Genomic DNA, 20,129 nt, shown 5'->3' on the forward strand with positions numbered 1-20,129 from the left:
ACACCCCAGGAGACCCCTGGGCACCTTTTATCAGGAGAATTGGGGTCTGTGCTGGTGTGGGCAAACTCCAAAAGCCCCAAACCCACCCAACCCAACCCTAAACCCCTCCCATCCTCCCTGCAGCTGCTCAGAGCTGGAGATCCCCATTAAAAAATACAAATTTTGAGCCCTGAAAGCTCAGCTTGGGCTGAGAAATGCTTCTTCCCCATACCTCACAAATTTCTAGGCTCAGAAGGGATCTCCAGCTCTCTGGACCTGCACTGAGCTGCAGATCCCTCATGGAAAATACAAATTTTGAGCCCTAAAAGCTCAGGTTGGGCTGGGACCAAACCTCACAAATGCAATTTTTGGGTTTCTTTGCTCCCACCCCTCAATTTTTGGGTTTCTTTGCTCCCACCTCCCACCCTGACCCCACAAATTTCTGGGCTCAGAAGGGATCTCCGGCTCCCTGGGGCTGCACAGAGCTGCAGATCCTTTATGGAAAAAACAAATTTTGAGCCTTAAGAGCTCAGCTTGGGCTGGGACCAAACCTCACAAATGCGATTTTGGGGTTTCTCTGCTCCCATCACCCCTCAATTTTTGGGTTTCTTTGCTCCCACCTCCCAATTTTTGGTTTCTTTGCTCCCACCCCTCAATTTTTGGGTTTCTTTGCTCCCACCTCCCACCGTGACCCCACAAATTTCTGGGCTCAGAAGGGATCTCCGGCTCCCTGGGGCTGCACAGAGCTGCAGATCCTTTATGGAAAAAACAAATTTTGAGCCCTAAAAGCTCAGGTTGGGCTGGGACGAAACTTCACAAATGCGATTTTGGGATTTCTCTGCTCCCATCACCCCTCAAATTTTGGGTTTCTTTGCTCCCACCTCCCACCTCCCACCGTGACCCCACAAATTTCTGGGCGCAGAGGGGATGTGTGGGACCCCCCTGTGCTGTCCCCAGAGTTAGGCCGGGCTTTAGGAGCGGCCCAGCCCCTCAGTGTGGGGCAGGCTCAGCTAATCTGGGCAGGGCTCCACAAAGGGAATCGCTTCGGGTTCAGGGGCTCGCAAAGGGAGCGGCGCAGGGTCACGATCCCGGGCGGGCGGGGCTGCCGCGCTCCAGCCAAGGTGGTCCCGGGCCGCGGAAAGCTCCGGGAAGGAAAAATCAGCTGAGGAAAGGAAGGGTGAGCTGGATGGGGTGGGGAAAGGGGAGAAGAGTGCTGGTGTGGGGGGAGAGGAATGGACACAGGGGTGTCAGGACAGACACACGGACACAGCCAGGACAGACACACAGACACAGCACTGCCAGGGCAGACTTGGGACATCCCAAACTCCACCCTGGGGATGTCTGTGTTGCTCTGGAGGGAAAAGAGCACACACAGCACTGTCAGGACAGACACAGACACAGCCAGGACAGAAGGACAGACACAGCACGGTCAGGACAGACACACAAACACAGCCAGGACAGACACACAGACACAGCACAGCCAGGACAGACACACAGACACAGCACTGACAGAACAGACACACAGACACAGCACAGCCCGGACAGACACACAGACACGGGACTGTCAGGACAGACACACAGACACACCACTGCCAGGACAGACACACAGACACAGCACAGCCAGGACAGACACACAGACACAGCCAGGACAGACACACAGACCCAGCACAGCCAGGACAGACACAGGACAGCCAGGACAGACACACAGCACAGCCAGGACAGACACAGCACAGCCAGGACAGACACACAGACACAGCACAGCCAGGACAGACACAGCACAGCCAGGACAGACACACAGACACAGCACTGCCAGGACAGACACAGCACTGTCAGGACAGACACACAGACACAGCGCTGCCAGGACAGACACACAGACCCAGCACAGCCAGGACGGACACACAGACACACAGCACAGCCAGGACAGACACACAGACCCAGCACAGCCAGGACACATTTAGCACACCCCACCCTCCATCCTCCCTCTCCCATCCCCATCCCCATCCCCACCCAACCCCAAATTCCTTTTTGCCGTTTCCACCTCCCTCGGGGAGCACCACAAACCCCTCCTTGTGCCACCCACCCCTCCCGGTGCCACCTCAGGGGGGCAAAACCCACCCAGCCCTGCCTGGCACGCGCTCTGACACGTCCCTGGGTGTGCAAACACACACACACACACACACACACACACACACACACGTGTGTGTGCTCAGAGGAGCAGGAGCTGCTCTGTGGGAACCCAGCACATCCCTTGGGATGCCCAGAGCTGCCAAGGACCCTGTTGGGGGGCTCAGAGACCCTGGCACGCTGCCCCAAACACCTGGTGGCCTGATTTTCATCCTTCTAACGAATTGCCAGCTTGGCATGAGGATGTGAAATTCACACAGGTTTGAATGGTGTAATAGCAAAATAATCATGGGGTGAAAATGTAGATTTTAGGATTTTTGGTATGGGGGTTATGGGGACAAGATGGAGGAATCATGGTGTGTCCTGTCCTTCTTTCTTCTTCTTGTTCTCCATTTTCTGGGCGATGGTGGCACTTTGGGATTGGTTTAGAGTAGAAGTGCACTGTCTAACAAGGGTGATAGGTATTGGGAATTAAAAGTAAATATGATATACGTAGTTTGTAGTATAAAAACACAACACCACCCTAAGGGTGGTCGGAGTGCCTGTGGCTGCCCTGCTGAGCAGACCTCGGCTGGCCAGAAAGAAAATTTTATAGATAAGAATTAATAAACAACCTCAAGACCGACAAGTGAAGAGTCCACGCTGGTTCTTCTGTTGCTGAAGCAGAACCATCCTGCACATCTCAGGGCAGAGAACATCAACAGCCGACCCCAGACTGGTCCTGCACACCCAGGCCAGGGATAACCCACGAGGAGAGCTTGGAAAAATGGGATTCCCATCCCTGCAGCACAGCAGAGCTGCTCAGGAAGCCGTGGCAGGGCTGGGGGGGCTCCATAGGTGGTCCAACAGGAGACCCTCGTTGTTTGTTTTGGCCCCCAGCACTTGCTACCCCCCCAAAAAATCACTCCCCTAAAGCCTGGCTGGGTGGGGGGCAAGGTTTTGGGGTGGAGGTGAGGGGGGGCACACATGGCAGCAGCTGCTGGAAGGAATTTTTATGCTTCCCCCTCTTCCTCCTCCTCCTCCTCGCCGGCGCTGGAGGGGAAGCAGCAACAGGGAACATGTGGGACCCATAAAAGCCCAGCTCTGAGTCACTCCCGGCTGTGGGAGCCCCTGGCAGGCTCCACTCCCTCCTGTGGCATCAGGAGTTGTCCCCATCCCAGCTGGGCAGGCTGGGGACATCCTGAGGGGTGGAAGGTCGGAGGTGACAAACAGCAAAATCCATCCTCTCACTGCAGGCAGGGATGAGCCTGACACCGAGCCTGTTCCTGCCCCACAACTCCACAACCTCATCCTGCAGGATTCCCCCAAGGATGGGATCAGGGGGATTTGCAGGACACTGAGCCTGTTCCTGCCCCAAAAATTCCATCCTGCAGGATTCCTTCAGGGATGGGAGCAGGGAATGAGCCTGACACTGAGCCTGTTCCTACTCCATTGTTCAGAATTCCCTCAAGGATGGGAGCAGGGGGATTTGCAGGACACTAAGCCTGTTCCTGCCCCAAAAATCCCATCCTGTGGCATCAAGAACTGTCCCCATCCCAGCTGGGCAGGTTGGGGACATCCTGGACATCCTGAGGGGTGGAAGGTCAGAGGTGACAAGCAGCAAAATCCATCCTCTCACTGCAGGCAGGGGCCTGACACTGAGCCTGTTCCTACCTGAGAACCTCATCCTGCAGGATTCCCCCAAGGATGGAGCAGGAGGATTTGCAGGACACTGAGCCTGTTCCTACCCCACAACCCCACAACCCCATCCTGCAGGATTCCCTCAAGGATGGGAGCAGGAGGATGAACCTAACACTGAGTCTGTTCCTACCCCAAAAATAAAATCCCATCCTGCAAGAGCAGAGGGATGTGCAGGACCCAGAGCCTGTTCCTACACCAAAACCTCATCCTGCAGGATTCCCCTGAGGATGAGAGCAGGGAATGAGCCTGACACTGAGCCTGTTCCTACCCCACAGCCCCTCCTGTGGCAGCAAGAATTGTCCCCATCCCAGCTGGGGATATCCTGGACATCCTGAGGGGTGGAAGGTCAGAGGTGACAAGCAGCAAAATCCATCCTCTCACTGCGGGCAGGGGCCTGACACTGAACCTGCTCCTACCCCAAAAATCCCATCCTGCAGGAGCAGGAGGATCCAGAGCCTGTTCCAACTCCACAACCCCATCCTGCAGGATTCCCCCAAGGATGGGATCAGGGGGATGTGCAGGACACTGAGCCTGTTCCTTCCCCAAAAATCCCATCCTGTGGCATCAGGAATTGTCCCCATCCCAGCTGGGCAGGCTGGGGACATCCTGAGGGGTGGAAGGTCGGAGGTGACAAACAGCAAAATCCATCCTCTCACTGCAGGCAGGGATGAGCCTGACACCGAGCTTGTTCCTACCCCACAACTCCACAACCCCATCCTGCAGGATTCCCTCAAGGATGGGATCAGGGGGATGTGCAGGACACTGAGCCTGTTCCTTCCCCAAAAATTCCATCCTGCAGGATTCCTTCAGGGATGGGAGCAGGGAATGAGCCTGACACTGAGCCTGTTCCTACCCCATTGTTCAGAATTCCCTCAAGGATGGGAGCAGGAGGATTTGCAGGACACTGAGCCTGTTCCTGCCCCAAAAATCCCATCCTGTGGCATCAAGAATTGTCCCCATCCCAGCTGGGCAGGCTGGGGACATCCTGGACATCCTGAGGGGTGGAAGGTCAGAGGTGACAAGCAGCAAAATCCATCCTCTCACTGCAGGCAGGGGCCTGACACTGAACCTGTTCCTACCTGAGAACCTCATCCTGCAGGATTCCTCTAAGGATGGGAGCAGGAGGATTTGCAGGACACTGAACCTGTTCCTGCCCCATCCTGCAGGATTCCCCCCAGGATGGATCAGGGGGATGTGCAGGACCCTGAGCCTGTTCCTACCCCACAACCCCACAACCCCATCCTGCAGGATTCCCCATGGATGGGATCAGGAGGATGAACCTAACACTGAGTCTGTTCCTACCCCAAAAATAAAATCCCATCCTGCAAGAGCAGAGGGATGTGCAGGACCCAGAGCCTGTTCCTACCCCACAACCCCATCCTGCAGGATTCCCCTGAGGATGAGAGCAGGGAATGAGTCTGACACTGAGCCTGTTCCTACCCCACAGCCCCTCCTGTGGCAGCAAGAATTGTCCCCATCCCAGCTGGGGACATCCTGGACATCCTGAGGGGTGGAAGGTCAGAGGTGACAAACAGCAAAATCCATCCTGTCACTGCAGGCAGGGATGAGCCTGACACCGAGCCTGTTCCTGTCCCACAACCCCATAACCCCACAACTCCATCCTGCAGGATTCCCCAAGGATGGGATCAGGGGGATGTGCAGGACACTGAGCCTGTTCCTTCCCCAAAAATTCCATCCTGCAGGATTCCTTCAGGGATGGGAGCAAGGAATGAGCCTGACACTGAGCCTGTTCCTACCCCATTGTTCAGAATTCCCTCGAGGATGGGAGCAGGAGGATTTGCAGGACACTGAGCCTGTTCCTGCCCCAAAAATCCCATCCTGTGGCATCAAGAATTGTCCCCATCCCAGGCAGGTTGGGGACATCCTGAGGGGTGGAAGGTCGGAGGTGACAAAGAGCAAAATCCATCCTCTCACTGCAGGCAGGGGCCTGACCCTGAGCCTGTACCTACTCCAAAAATCCCATCCTGCAGGAGCAGGAGGATCCAGAGCCTGTTCCTACACCAAAACCTCATCCTGCAGGATTCCCCCAAGGATGGAGCAGGAGGATTTGCAGGACACTGAGCCTGTTCCTACCCCACAACCCCACAACCCCATCCTGCAGGATTCCCCAAGGATGGGATCAGGAGGATGAACCTAACACTGAGTCTGTTCCTACCCCAAAAATAAAATCCCATCCTGCAGGAGCAGGAGGATGTGCGGGACCCAGAGCCTGTTCCTACCCCACAACCCCATCCTGCAGGATTCCCCTGAGGATGAGAGCAGGGAATGAGCCTGACACTGAGCCTGTTCCTACCCCACAGCCCCTCCTGTGGCATCAAGAACTGTCCCCATCCCAGCTGGGCAGGTTGGGGACATCCTGGACATCCTGAGGGGTGCAAGGTCAGATGTGACAAGCAGCAAAATCCATCCTCTCACTGCAGGCAGGGGCCTGACACTGAGTCTGTTCCTACCTGAGAACCTCATCCTGCAGGATTTCTCTAAGGATGGGAGCAGGAGGATTTGCAGGACATTGAGCCTGTTCCTTCCCCATCCTGCAGGATTCCCCCCAGGATGGATCAGGGGGATGTGCAGGACCCTGAGCCTGTTCCTACCCCACAACCCCACAACCCCATCCTGCAGGATTCCCCAAGGATGGGATCAGGAGGATGAACCTAACACTGAGTCTGTTCCTACCCCAAAAATAAAATCCCATCCTGCAAGAGCAGAGGGATGTGCAGGATGCAGAGCCTGTTCCTACACCACAACCTCATCCTGCAGGATTCCCCCCAGGATGGATCAGGGGGATGTGCAGGACACTGAGCCTGTTCCTATCCCACAACCCCATCCTGCAGGATTCCCTCAAGGATGGATCAGGGGGATCCTCAGGCCCCAGAAGGGCTCTGGCACCAGCCAAAGGATGGGATACACAACAGGAATCCCGTTATTCTGTGGGATTACCTTTGGCACGGAGCACCCCTGGGGGATTTGGGGACTTTATTGGGGCAGGAGACCCCTCTGCCTGCTGGGAGGGTCCTCAGGCTGTTCCCGAAATTCCCAGCCACGATTTGCCTGCTGGAATCCATTTGTGTCTCTGGTTCCTTGGCTGGACATTTGCTCTGTCCTCACACATCAACTCCATCCCCTCCAGGATGTCCTGTGCCACCCCAGGGCCACCAGCCAGAGCTCTGCTTCCATAAATCCTGGCCAGGAGTTGGACAGCGGGGTTCTAACACCTGGAAACATCTCCCAAAGTTCATCCTGGATGGAACAGAGCTGAAACCTGACTCTATTTTGTGACCTGTTCCCACTCTGAGGCCGTTATTTTATTTTATTTTATTTTATTTTATTTTATTTTATTTTATTTTATTTTATTTTGTTTTGTTTTATTTTGTTTTATTTTATTTTTATTATTATTTTTATTTTGTTATTTTAATTTAATTTAATTTATGTTACATGATGTTATGCTATTTTTAATTTTTAAAATTTAATTTAATTTTTTATTTTTTATTTTGTTATTTTAATTTAATTTAATTTTGTGTTATATTTTATTTTATTTTATTTTATTTTGTTTTATTTTATTTTATTTTTATTATTATTTTTATTTTGTTATTTTAATTTAATTTAATTTATGTTACATGATGTTATGCTATTTTTAATTTTTAAAATTTAATTTAATTTAGTTTTTTTTATTTTGTTATTTTAATTTAATTTAATTTTGGTTTTTATTTTATTTTATTTTATTTTATTTTATTTTATTTTATTTTAATCAGCTGTTCACCTTGCCTTGTCCTGCAGCTTCCCAAGGGTTTGGATGCACCATAAGGATTGGGATGTTCCTGTGGGAACCCTCGGTCTCATGATGGGCCAGGATGTCCCAACCCCAGGCCCAGAACAGGGGACAACAAAAATCCCACCTGGATTTTGGTGGGGATCCCAGAAAATCCAAAAATCTGCCTGGGAGTGGCATCAAACACTTCCTGAAGTGTGCACAGGTGCACTGGGTGAAGGGCAGGATGTCCCCAGCAGTGTCCCAGGTGTCACCAACATTGTCCCAGGTGTCCTCAGCAGTGTCCCAGGTGCACAGGATGTCCCCAACATTGTCTCAAGAGCACTGGGTGAAGGACTGGGTGTCCCAAGAGTGTCCCAGGTGCCCTGGGTGAAGGACAGGATGTCCCCAACCTTATCCCAGGTGCACAGGATGTCCCCACCAGTATCCCATGAGCACTGGGTGAAGGGCAGGATGTCCCCAACATTATCCCAGGTGTCCCCAATATTATCCCAGGTGTCATCAGCAATGTCCCAGGTGCACAGGATGTTCCCAACATTGTCCCAGGTGCACTGGGTGAAGGGCAGGGTGTCCCCAACATGTCCCCAACGTTATCCCAGGTCCCCAACATTATTCCAATGTCCCAAACATTATCCCAGGTCCCCAACAGTGTCCCAGGATCACTGGGTGAAGGACAGGATGTCCCCAGCAGTGTCCCAGGTGCACTGGGTGAAGGGTAGGATGTCTCCAACATTATCCCAGGTGTCCCCAACATTATCCCAGGTGTCCTCAGCAGTGTCCCAGGTGCACAGGATGTCCCCAGCCTTATCCCAGGTGCACTGGGTGAAGGACAGAATGTCCCCAACATGTCCCCAACGTTATCCCAGATGTCCCCAACATTATTCCAATGTCCCAAACATTATCCCAGGTGCACTGAGTAAAGGGCAGGATGTCCCCAATATTATCCCAGGGGTCCCCAACATTATTCCAGGTGAAGGGCAGGGTCTCCCCAACCTTATCCCAGGTGCACAGGATGTTCCCAACAGTGTCCAGGAGCACTGGGTGAAGGGCAGGGTGTCCCCAACATTATCCCAGGCCCCCAACATTATTCCAGGTGCCCTGGGTGAAGGGCAGGATGTCCCCAGCAGTGTCCCAGGTGTCCCCAACATTGTCCCAGGTGTCCTCAGCAGTGTCCCAGGTGCACAGGATGTCCCCAACATTGTCTCAAGAGCACTGGGTGAAGGGCTGGGTGTCCCAAGAGTGTCCCAGGTGCCCTGGGTGAAGGACAGGATGTCCCCAGCATGTCCCCAACGTTATCCCAGGTCCCCAACAGTGTCCCATGAGCACTGGGTGAAGGACAGGATGTTCCCAACATTATCCCAGGTGTCCCCAACATTATCCCAGGTGCACAGGATGTTCCCAACATTGTCCTAGGAGCACTGGGTGAAGGACAGGGTGTCCCCAACATTGTCCCAGGTGTCCCCAGCAGTGTCCCAGGTGCACAAGATGTTCCCAACACTATCTCAGGTGCGCTGGATGAAGAGCCCTCATCTCTTCCACCCCCTTGCCCTTGGAACCACGGGGTCATTAAGGTTGGAAAAGCCCCCCCAGATTGTCAAACCCAACCCAAAGCCAGCGCTGACACAGCAACCACCAACCCGTGTCCCCAAGTGCCACATCCACGCGAGCTTTGAACCATTCCAGGGATGGCCAACCCACCACTGCCAGTGCCCGATCACCCTCCCAGCGAAGGAATTTCCCCTAAAATCCGATCTAAACCTGCCTAAAAGCGCTGCAGGTTGTGCAGAGCGAGGCGCGGGTCCCACCCGGAGCTCCCCGCCCGCCTCTGCCGAGCCTGTCCCGCCCGGCTGGAGCGTCACAAGGTGTCCGTGCTGACTCACTCCGGGATGGAAACTTCTCCTCCAACTCCAGGGAGATCCTCGCAGCCTCAGCCAGCTCCAGCACGGAGTTTATTCCACCGCCTCCCACCACACCAGCCCTGAGGGCCCGGCTCCCCAAACCCCTTGGTTTTGTGATGGGAAAAACTCTGGAGAATGGGGGAGATGAGGATTCCCCCCCGTGTGCTGCACAGAGGCAGCCTCTGCCTCAGCTGGACGCAGCAGGAAAACTGGAAAGCTTTGCTAGGTCTGAATTTCAGAAGAAACTTCATCCAGCTGCTTCCTCCTCCCTTCCCCCAAACCCCAGTGCCCACCCGCATCCATCGGCTCAGGTTTGGCACAGGCAGGAGAGCAGCAGGAAACTGCTGCAATCGCTTGGGATCCCACAAAATCCAAAAATCCAGCTCCCCAAATCGCTCCCAGGACTGGGAGCAGGACCGCAGATGTGGCTGGAGTGTCCAGGAGTTTCCCGGTCCCCAAAGTCAGCGCTGGAATGTCACAGCCATTCCTCAGCCGCCTTCTCTCTGTCCTCACCATCCTCCCGGGAGAGGCTGCAGCGCTTGGAACTGCCAGAGCCGCTCTGGGTGTCCCCAAATTCCACAGGAATCGCTCAGATCCATCCTCCTCACCCTCCCGGGGACTGCCAGCACCGCGCTGGGTGTCCCCAAATTCCACAGGAATCGCTCAGCTCCTTCCTCCCCATCCTCCCAGGGACTGCCAGCACCGCGCTGGGTGTCCCCCAAATTCCACAGGAATCGCTCGGCTCCTTCCTCCTCATCCTCCCGGGAGAGGCTGCACCCAGAGCTGTGCTGGGTGTCCCCAAAATTCTACAAGAATCGCTCGGCTCCATCCTCCTCATCCTCCCAGGACAGGCTGCAGCACTCTGGCTGCCAAAGCCACGCTGAGTGTCCCCAAAATTCCACAGGAATCGCTCGGCTCCATCCTCCTCATCCTCCCGGGAGAGGCTGCACCCAGAGCTGTGCTGGGTGTCCCCCAAATTCTACAAGAATCGCTCGGCTCCATCCTCCTCATCCTCCCAGGGACTGCCAGCACCGCGCTGGGTGTCCCCAAATTCCATCGCTCAGCTCCTTCCTCCCCATCCTCTCCATCGCCATCCTCCGGGGACAGGCACGGCCCCGCAGCGCCGGATGCCACCACACGGCCTGGCAGGACACCAGGGGGGCTGGCAGGAGTGCCCAGTGCCACCGTATGGCCTGGCAGGACACCAGGGGGCCTGGCAGCACCCACTGTGGCTGTGCCAACCCCCCGGAGCCGTGCCAGGGCCACCGGGACCGCTCTGGCCCTGCCACAGTTCCAGGCCCGCGAGGAGGCGGCTGCGGGGGCACCGCGGGCACCGCGGGCGATGCCAGGTGAGGCTCAGGGTGCCCGGGGGCTGCCAGGGTGGGTGGCACAGCTGGCACAGCTGGCACAGCCCCCTCAGGCCACTCCTGAGGCTGCTGCGTCACCGCGGCCGGGACAGAAACTTTCACTTGGTCGCTGCTCGCAGTTCAACATCCCCAATCCGGGCAGAGCCCAGTAACAACCAGTAACAACCAGTAACAACCAGTAACGACCAGTAACAACCACTGACACCCAGTAACGACCAGTAACGACCAGTAACAACCAGTAACAACCAGTAACAACCACTGACACCAGTAACGACCAGTAACAACCAGTAACAACCACTGACACCCAGTAACAACCAGTAACAACCAGTAACAACCAGTAACAACCAGTAACAACCACTGACACCCAGTAACACCAGCAACAACCAGTAACAACCAGTAACAACCAGTAACAACCAGTAACAACCACTGACACCCAGTAACGACCAGTAACGACCAGTAACAACCAGTAACAACCAGTAACAACCACTGACACCAGTAACGACCAGTAACAACCAGTAACAACCACTGACACCCAGTAACAACCAGTAACAACCAGTAACGACCAGTAACAACCACTGACACCAGTAACACCAGTAACAACCAGTAACAACCAGTAACACCCAGTAACAACCAGTGATAACCAGTAACACCCAGTAAGACCCAATAACAACCAGTAGGACCAGTAGCCCCCAGTAACATCCAGTAGCCCCCAGTAAGACCCAGTAAGATCCAGTAGGACCCAGTAACACCAGTTAACACCCAGTAACAACCAGCTGCCCCCAGTAAGACCCGGTAACACCCAATAGGACTCAGTGGCCCCCAGTAAGACCCAATAAGACCCAGTAGGACACAGTAACAACCAGTAGGACCTCGTAAAGACCCAGTAGCCCCCAGTAACACCAGTAACAACCAGTAACCCCCAGTAAGATCCAGTAGGACCCAGTAACACCCAGTAGCCCCCAGTAAGATCTAGTAACACCCAGTAACAACCAGTAGGACCCAGTAGCCCTCAGGAAGATCCAGTAGGACCCAGTAGCTCCCAGTAACACCCAGTAACACCCAGTAGGATCCAGTAACACCCAGTAACACCAGTAACTCCCAGTAAGACCCAGTAACACCCAGTAGGACCCAGTTCCTCTCGCTTTCCGCGGCTGCCCCGCTCCCAGCCCACCCACACACTCCGAGCCCATCTCTCCCACCCACCGGGAGCGCTCCCAGCGCGGCGGGAGCGTGCGGACGTGGGCGGGAGCACGCGGGGACGTGACGGGGCACGCGTGGGGCCGATCCCCTCCGCCCGCCCCGCGTGGCCGGGCCCCCCACGCCGCTGAAAGTTCCCGGTTCCCCCATGCGGAACCCACGGGACGGCCCGAAAAGGGATCCAGGGAGAATCCCGCGGCCCGGAGCCGCCCGACGGTTCTCACCTCCGGGGAGGCTCCGTGGGCTCCGCGTCCTCCGTTGTCCCGGTTCGCTCCGGGAGAGAAGCGGCGCATCCAGGGGGGAACGGCGGCGGCCGGGATGGGGCGGGACGGGACGGGACGGGACGGGTCGGGACGGCGCCCCCCGCGCTCCCCCGGCCCGCCCGCCCGCAGTGAGGTCCCGGAGCGCCGCGGGGGCGGCGGATCCCGGCGGGTCCCGCTCCGCCAAGTGCGGCGGATCCCGGCGGCGGCGGCGGCGCCGATCGCGCTCGGGACGGAGACCCCGGCCGGGAGCGGCGGCGCCGAAAACCCGGGATGGATCCGGGACACGCACGGGCCCGGCCCGCGCTCGCTGCCGGCCGCCGGAACCCCACGCGTGTCCGTGGGGCGATCAGCGTGTCCTGCACGTTCTCACCCGCGCGTGTCCGTAGGGAGAGCAGCGGGTCCTGCACGGCCACGGCTGGCAGAACCCCACGCGTGTCCGCGGGGCGAGCGAAGGGACCCGCAGGTTCTCCCCCACGCGTGTCCGTGGGGCGAGCCGTGGGTCCCGCACGTTCTCACCCATAACGTGTCCGTGGGGAGACCAGCGGGTCCCGCACGCTCCCGGCCGGCAGAACCCCACGCGTGTCCGTGGGGCGATCAGAGTGTCCCGCACATTCTCACCCACACGTGCCCATAGGGAGAGCAGCGGGTCCCGCACGTTCCCACCCACGCGTGTCCGCCCGCACACGGGGCCCCACAGGCACACAGAGGGGGGGACACGCGTGTCCGTGGGGCACACGCGGGGTTCAGGCAGCGGGATCGCGCGTGGGGGCGTGAGCACACAGCAGTGCCCGCTCGCGTCAGGGATCACGCGTGAAAGTGTAAGCGTGAACACACGCGTGTGCGAGCGTGGGCGCAACCCACGCGTGGCCACCCTCCCATCCCCTAACCGTGACCCTGACCCGATTATAAAATAATTTATAATTTATAAAGATGATAAATATTTATTTGAAATAAACATCGCCCGCTCTGTTCCGCACACGCGGGGAACGCACCCGCGTGGGGGGCGTCAGACTCTGCGGCCCACGCGTGCTCGTGGGACCCTCCCATCCCCTAACTCTGACCCTGACCGGGTTATAAAATAATTTATAATTTATAAAATGACAAATATTTATTTGAAATAAACATCCCCCACTCTGTTCTGCACACGCGGCAAGGGGGGGGGGTGTCACACCCTGCAGCCCACGGGCGTTTGTGGGACCCTCCCATCCCCTAACCCTATTAGGTTATAAAATAATTTTTAATTTATAAAAATTATAAATATTTGAAATAAACATCGCCCGCTCTGTTCCGCACACGCGGGGAGGGGGGGTCACACCCCACGCGCGTTCGTGGGACCCTCCCACAGCCCCGGGGGTCGCGGCCGGTGCCGGGCCGGGGTCGGGGCCGGGACCGGCGGCAGCCACGGGAGGGCGGCGCCCCCTGGTGGCGGCGGGAGGCGCTGCCCGAGCCGGGACGGCCCGTGAGCGGGGAGAGAGCCGGGGGTGGCGGGGCCGTGACGGGGGAGGGTGGGCACAGGTGAGGGGTGGGCACAGATGAAGGGGTGGAGCAGGTGAGGGCTGGGCACAGGTGAGAGAGGGGCACAGGTGGGCACAGGTGAGGGGTGGGCACAGGTGGGGGTGGGCACAGGTGAGGGGATGGAGGGCACAGGTGAGGGGGGCACAGGTGAGAGAGGGGCACAGGTGAGGGTGGGCACAGGTGAGGGGGTGGAGGAGGTGAAGGGTGGAGGACACAGGTGAGGGCTGGGCACAGGTGAGGATGGGCACAGGTGAGAGGGGGCACAGGTGAGAGGGGTGGAGGGCACAGGTGAGGGTGGGCACAGATGAGGGCTGGACACAGCTGAGGGTGGGCACAGGTAAGCGGTGGGCACAGGTTTGGATGGGCACAGGTGGGGGCTGGACACAGGTGAGGGTGGGCACAGGTTTGGATGGGCACAGGTGAGGGCTGGGCACAGGTGAGGGTGGGCACAGGTTTGGATGGGCACAGGTGAGGGCTGGGCACAGGTGAGGGGGTGGAGGGCACAGGTGAGGGTGGGCACAGGTGAGGGCTGGGCACAGGTGAGGGGGTGGAGGACACAGGTTTGGACTGGGCACAGGTGAGGGCTGGGCACAGGTTTGGATGGGCACAGGTGAGAGGGGTGGAGGGCACAGGTGAGGGTGGGCACAGGTGAGGGTGGGCACAGGTTTGGGGTGGAGCAGCCGAGGCCCCGCCTCCCTGCCCGTTCCGTAACCCCCATAATCCGCTCAGCACCTTCACCCTGGGCGCTGTCACCCCGGATAATCCGCTCGGGGCCCGGGGCCTCTCCCCGAGCCCGCCCCGTTCCCCTCACGGTGACACCGCCCCGGTCCCCTCTGCCACCCTTGGGTGCCACCCCTGGGTGCCACCGGCACCTGGGCAGCGCTGCCACCACCACCCCCCGACCCTGCCACATCCCCCACATCGGGAATAATGAATAATCCCCTCTGCTGAGGGGAAAGTGAAATCAGCTCAGAGCACCCAGATCATCCCCAGGTGAGGGATTTGCCGCTGTCACCGTGGATTTGCCACTGTCACCGTGGATTTGCCGTTGTCACCGTGGATTTGCCGCTGCCACCGTGGATTTGCCGTTGTCACCGTGGATTTGCCGCTGTCACCGTGGATTTGCCGCTGTCACCGTGGATTTGCCGCTGTCACCGTGGATTTGCCGCTGTCACCGTGGATTTGCCGTTGTCACCGTGGATTTGCCGTTGTCACCGTGGCCAGCTCGGCGTGGGGACAGCGTGTCAGTGTGTCAGTGAGTCAGCTGAATTGAATATTTCCAATCACAAAATACATTTTTACAATCATAAAATGCATTTTTCACTGTATCGTTTCTATTTGAACATTTTTTTATAACCTAAAACTGTATTTAACACAGTACTTAAGAGAATTAATGCAGCATCACTTTCTAACACAACACATACAGTATTCATCTGAATATTTCCAATTATAAAATACACTCATTTTTCACAGTATAGTTTCTATTTGAACATCTTTTTTATAACCTAAAACTGTATTTAACACAGTACTTAAGAGAATTAGTGCAGCATCGCTAACACAACACATACAGTATTCATCTGAATATTTCCAATCATAAAATACATGCATTTTTCACAGCATAGTTTCTATTTTAACATTTTTATACCCTAAAACTATAGGGTTTATATTTATAGATATGAACATATTGTATATTTAACAGAGTACTTAAGAGAATTAATACAGCATCACCTTCTAACACAACACATATAATATTCATTTGAATATTTGTGAAAAGCCAATCATAAAATACACATTTTTCACAATATTTAACACATTACTTAAGAGAATTAGTACAACATACGTTTCTAACACAGCACATAAAATATTCATCTGAATATTTGCAAAAAGCCAATCATAAAATACACATTCTTAACATTTTTAATGACCTAAAACTCTATTTAACATGCTACTTAAGAGAATTAATGCAGCATCACTTTCTAACACAACACATATAATATTCATTTGAATACTTGCAAAAAGCCAATCATAAAATACACATTTTTCACATCCTACATAGCATAGTTTCTATTTTAACATTTTTTATAACCTTAACCTATAGGGTGTGTATTTATATATAAACATATTATATATTTACCACACTACATAAGAGAATTAATACAGCATAACTTTCTAACACAACACATATAATATTAATCTGAATATTTCCAAAAAGCCAATCATAAAATACACATTTTTCACAATATTTAACACAGTGCTTAAGAGAATTAATACAACATACGTTTCTAACACAACACATATAATATTCATCTGAATATTTGCCAAAAGCCAATCATAAAATACGCATTTTTAACATTTTTATAACCTAAAACTCTATTTAACATGCTACTTAAGAGAATTAATGCAGCATCACTTTCTAACACAACACATATAATATTCATCTGAATATTTGCAAAAATCCAATAATAACGTACACATTTTTCACATCCTACACAGCACAGTTTCTATTTTAACATTTTTTATAACCTAAACCTATAGGGTGTATATTTATATATATGAACATATTATATATTTAACACAGTACTTAAGAGAATTAATACAACATACGTTTCTAACACAACACATACAATATTAATCTGAATATTTGCAAAAAGCCAATCATAAAATACACATTTTTCACAATATTTAACACAGTACTTAAGAGAATTAATACAACATACGTTTCTAACACAACACATATAATACTAATCTGAATATTTGCCAAAAGACAATCATAAAATACGCATTTTTAACATTTTTAAAACCTAAAACTCTATTTAACATTGTACTTAAGAGAATTAATGCAGCATCACTTTCTAACACAACACATATAATATTTATTTGAATACTTGCAAAAAGCCAATAATAAAATACACATTTTTCACATCCTACATAGCATAGTTTCTATTTTAACATTTTTTATAACCTAAAACTATAGGGTTTATATTTATATTTATATATATGAACATATTATATATTTGACAGAGTACTTAAGAGAATTAATACAGCATACGTTTCTAACACAACACATATAATACTAATCTGAATATTTGCTGAAAGCCAATCATAAAATACACATTTTTCACAGCACAATTTCTATTTTAACATTTTTTATAACCTTAACCTATAGGGTGTGTATTTATATATATGAACATATTATATATTTAACACAATACTTAAGAGAATTAATACAACATACGTTTCTAACACAACACCTATAATACTAATCTGAATATTTGCCGAAAGCCTATCATAAAATACACATTTTTCACAGCACAATTTCTATTTTAACATTTTTTATAACCTAAAAATATATTTACCACACTCCTTAAGAGAATCAATACAGCATCGCTTTCTAACACAACACATATAACACTAATTTTAATATTTCCAATCATAAATTCCGCATTTTCCCCCCACCCCACGCATCCCTGGCGGCGCCCAGGTGTGCAGGGCAGCACGTGCCCCCAGCACACGCACTGCAGGCTCGGCTGCTGCGGTTTTTCCCCTTTGCCGGGATATTTGTGGATATTTTGGGAGCACGGCGGTGGCTGCAGTGACCCCGGTGTCAGAGGGATGCCCTGGCTGATGAAAGGCGCCCTTTGCCCGCTGGCAGGGCCGCGCTGGGAAATCGAGGAGGTTTGTCCCCAGATAAAAGAGCCCCGGAGTGAGCTTTGAGCGGGGCTTGCACAACAGGGACACGGCAGTGGGATGGCAGAGGGGTGGGAAGGGGGCACTGCCTGCTGCTCCACAGCATCCCACCCCAAATCCTGCAGGAGATCCCCCATCACCCACCAGAGCTTCTGGCTGTGACTGGGGTCTCTCTGTCTGAGTCTGGGGTTCCTGGGTGGTGTTTATGGGGAGGTGGGACATGGTCAGGAGCATCTTATCCCAAATCCTGCAGGAGAGTCCTCACCATGTACCAGAGCTTCTGAGACTGGGGGTCACTGAGTGGTGTTTATGGGGATTGGAGTGGTGGGACATGGTCAGGGACATCCCACCCCAAATCCTGCAGGAGATTCCTGATCATCCACCAGATCTTCTGAGACTGGGATCACTGAGAGGTGTTTATGGGGAGGTGGGACATGGTCAGGGGCATCCCACCCCAAATCCTGCAGGAGATCCCCCAATCATCTACCAGAGCTCCTGGCTGAATCTGGGGTCTCTGGGTGGTGTTTAGGGGGATTGAGGAGGTGGGACATGGTCAGGAGCATCCCACCCCAAATCCTGCAGGAGATCCCCCAATCATCTACCACAGCTTCTGGCTGAGTCTGGGGTCACTGGGAGGTGTTTATGGGAGGTGGGACATGGTCAGGGGCATCCCACCCCAAATCCTGCAGGAGATTCCCCAATCATCTACCAGAGCTTCTGACTGTGACTGGGGTCACTGGGTGGTGTTTATGAGGAGGTGGGACCTGGTCAGGGGCATCTCGTGCTCCAGGAGCATCCCACCCCAAATCCTGCAGGAGATCCCCCCATCACCCACCACAGCTTCTGGCTGGGACTGGGGTCACTGGGAGGTGTTTATGGGGATTGAGGAGGTGGGACATGGTCAGGGACATCCCACCCCAAATCCTGCAGGAGATCCCCCAATCATCTACCAGAGCTTCTGGCTAAATCTGGGGTCTCTGGGTGGTGTTTAGGGGGATTGAGGAGGTGGGACATGGTCAGGAACATCTCACCCCAAATCCTGCAGGAGAGTCCTCACCATGTACCAGAGCTTCTGAGACGGGGTCACTGAGTGGTGTTTATGGGGATTGGAGTGGTGGGACATGGTCAGGGACATCCCACCCCAAATTCTGCAGGAGATCCCCCAATCATCTACCAGAGCTTCTGGCTGGGACTGGAGTCACTGGGTGGGGTTTATGGGAGGTGGGACATGGTCAGGAGCATCCCACCCCAGATCCTACAGGAGATTCCTGATCATCCACCAGATCTTCTGAGACTGGGATCACTGAGAGGTGTTTATGGGGAGGTGGGACATGGTCAGGAGCATCTTATCCCAAATCCTGCAGGAGATCCCCCAATCATCTACCAGAGCTTCTGGCTGTGACTGGGGTCACTGGCTGGTGTTTATGGGGATTGGAGTGGTAGGACATGGTCAGGATCATCCCACCCCAAATCCTGCAGGAGAGTCCTCACCATGTACCAGAGCTTCTGAGACTGGGATCACTGAGAGGTGTTTATGGGGAGGTGGGACATGGTCAGGGGCATCCCACCCCAAATCCTGCAGGAGATTCCCCACCACCCACCAGAGCTTGTGTCTGAGACTGGGGGTCACTGGGTGGTGTTTATGGGGACTGGGGAGGTGGGACATGGTCAGGGGCATCTCGTGCTCCAGGAGCATCCCACCCCAAATCCTGCAGGAGATCCCCCAATCATCTACCAGAGCTTCTGTCTGAGACTGGGGTCACTGGGAGATGTTCAGGGGGTTTAGGGAGGTGGGACATGGTCAGGAGCATCCCACCCCAGATCCTACAGGAGATTCCTGATCATCCACCAGATCTTCTGAGACTGGGATCACTGGGTGGTGTTTATGGGGAGGTGAGACACGGTCAGGGGTATCTGCTCCAAGAGCATCCCACCCCAAATCCTTCAGGAGACTCCTCATAACCCACCAGAGCTTCTGTCTGAGACTGGGGTCACTGGGAGATGTTCAGGGGGATTAGGGAGGTGGGACATGGTCAGGAACATCTCACCCCAAATCCTGCAGGAGACTCCTCATCACCCACCAGAGCTTCTATCTGAGACTGGGGTCTCTCTGGCTGAGTCTGGGGTCACTGGGAGATGTTTAGGGGGATTGGGGTGGTGGGACATGGTCAGAGGTATCTGCTCCAAGAGCATCCCACCCCAAATCCTGCAGGAGACTCCTCATAACCCACCAGAGCTTCTGTCTGAGACTCGGGTCTCTCTGGCTGAGTCTGGGGTTCCTGGGTGGTGTTTATGGGGAGGTGGGACATGGTCAGGAGCATCTCCTGCTCCAGAACATCCCACCCCAAATCCTGCAGGAGACTCCTCCTCACCCACCAGAGCTTCTGGCTGTGATGGGCTCTCTCTGTCTGTGATGGGGTCACCTCTGTTTGATTCCTGGGCATCAAATTCCTGCCCGTTTGCAGGCAGAACCTCGTGAGCACGCCAGGAACCCCCCAAGCCCCACAGGGCAGTGCCATGGCAGCTCCTGTGCCACCCCAGCCCCGGTGCCTGAGGGATCTGGGCCCTTCTGGCCTCTCCCTCACCCCATCCTCGCAGGGGGTGCCAGGAAAAAGCAGCCAGAGCCTGGATC

At 53.9% G+C, this 20,129-nt stretch overlaps 1 protein-coding gene across 2 annotated transcripts in view; it reads right to left on the bottom strand.

Annotated features, from left to right (window-relative positions):
• The window catches only part of GLI1 (GLI family zinc finger 1), a 38,689-nt gene extending 26,131 nt beyond the window's left edge, over positions 1-12,558 (bottom strand). Inside the window, exon 1 of one of the 2 annotated variants that reach the window (XM_074530718.1) lies at positions 12,257-12,558. The gene's annotated coding sequence lies outside the window, so the exon portion shown is untranslated. The remainder of the gene's footprint in view (positions 1-12,256) is intronic. The other variant, XM_074530717.1, reaches the window with a different exon arrangement.
• Positions 12,559-20,129: the final 7,571 nt, after the last annotated feature.

This window comes from Zonotrichia albicollis, chromosome 33 (genome assembly GCF_047830755.1).
Source record: "Zonotrichia albicollis isolate bZonAlb1 chromosome 33, bZonAlb1.hap1, whole genome shotgun sequence".
NCBI classification, from domain to species: domain Eukaryota; kingdom Metazoa; phylum Chordata; class Aves; order Passeriformes; family Passerellidae; genus Zonotrichia; species Zonotrichia albicollis.